The sequence below is a fragment of the Arachis hypogaea genome, chromosome 11 (genome assembly GCF_003086295.3).
Source record: "Arachis hypogaea cultivar Tifrunner chromosome 11, arahy.Tifrunner.gnm2.J5K5, whole genome shotgun sequence".
Taxonomy (NCBI): Eukaryota; Viridiplantae; Streptophyta; class Magnoliopsida; order Fabales; family Fabaceae; genus Arachis; species Arachis hypogaea.
In genome coordinates, this window is record NC_092046.1 from 106544430 (window position 1) to 106546240 (window position 1811).

A 1811-nucleotide genomic window follows, 5' to 3' on the forward strand; every position below is an offset into this window, starting at 1 on the left:
CCTATTTTGTTTTTAGTTGCTTGGGGACAAGCAACAATTTAAGTTTGGTGTTGTGATGAGCGAATAATTTATACCCTTTTTGACATTATTTTTACATAGTTTTAGTATAATTTAATTACCTTTTATTATATTTTTATTAGTTTTTATTCAAAAATTACATTTCTAGACTTTACTATTGATTTGTGTATTTTTCTGTGATTTCAGGGATTTTCTGGCTGAAATTGAGGGACCTGAGCAAAAATTTGATTCAGAGGCTGAAAAAGGACTGCAAATGCTGTTGGATTCTGACCCTCCTGCACTTGAAATAGATTTTCTGGAGCTACAGAAGTCCAATTGGCGCGATCTCAATTGCGTTATAAAGTAGACATCCTGGGCTTTCTAGAAATATGTAATAATCCATACTTTGCCAGAGATTTGATGGCCCAAACTGGCGTCCAAATCCAGCCTAAAACTTCCTGGCGTAAAATGCCAGAACTGGCATAATTCTTGGCGTTAAACGCCCATTTTGGCACCCAGGGTGGCGTTTAACGCCAGCTACAGGCATATGCATGTGAAAGCTTGAAAGCTCAGCCCAAACACTCACCAAGTGGGTCTGAGAAGTGGATTTCTACACTATCTGCACTTAGTTACTCATTTTCTGTAAACCTAAGTTACTAGTTTAGTATAAAAACTACTGTTAGAGATTCATTTTGTAACTTATGACATTTTACACTTCATATTGTATCTTCTACGGCATGAGTCTCTAAACCCCATAGGTGGGGGTGAGGAGCTCTGCTGTGTTTCAATGGATTAATGCAATTACTACTGTTTTCTATTCAATCACGCTTGATTCTATTCTAAGATACTCACTCGTACTTCAATTTAGAGAATCTGATGATCCGTGACACTCATCATTATTCTCAATTCTATGAACGCGTGCCTGACAACTACTCTCGTTCTATCTGAGCTCAACGTAGTCATTGGGTTTCTAATCCACGGACCGAGTCCGGAGGTTAGAAACTTTGTAGTAGAGGCTAGAACCAATTGGCAGCATTCCTGGGATCCAGAAAGTCTAAACCTTGTCTGTGGTATTCCGAGTAGGATTTGGGAAGGGATGACTGTGACGAGCTTCAAACCTGCGAATGTTGGGCGCAGTGACAGTGTGCAAAAGGACAAGGGTCCTATTCTGACGCTAGTGGGAACCGACAGATGATTAGCCGTGCGGTAGCTGTACATGCTATTTTTCATCCGATATGAGAAATCCGACAGTTGATTAGCCGTGTAGAGATCGTACCTGGTATTTTTCATCCGAGAGGATCATAAATCTTGCCATTGAAGGAAGCCATGCGTGTTTGGAGAAGAAGACAGTAGGAAAGCAGAGATTCAGATGACAGAGCATCTCTGGAACCTCAGCTTGTTTCTCATTACTGAATCACAAGTACTATTTATTTCATGTTATTTGTTTTTCATAAATACAATCACTCTTATCATTAACCTCCTGACTAAGATTTATAAAATAACCATAGCTTACTTCAAGCCAACAATCTCCGTGGGATCGACCCGTACTTACGTAAGGTATTACTTGGACGACCCAGTGCACTTGCTGGTTAGTTGTGCGGAGTTGTGAAAAGTGTAATCACAATTTCGTGCACCAAAAAGCATAAGAAGCTTAAAAACTAGAAACTATGAATGTGAAGAAACCTAGGGGAAGTGTGATTTTTCTCTCTAAGATTCTAATCTAAAATCTTAAAACTATGCGAATGAGAATGTGTGTTGAGTCTCTGCTTGTCCCCTGGCTCTAGTCTGTGTTTCTGGGCCGAAAATTGGGTCAA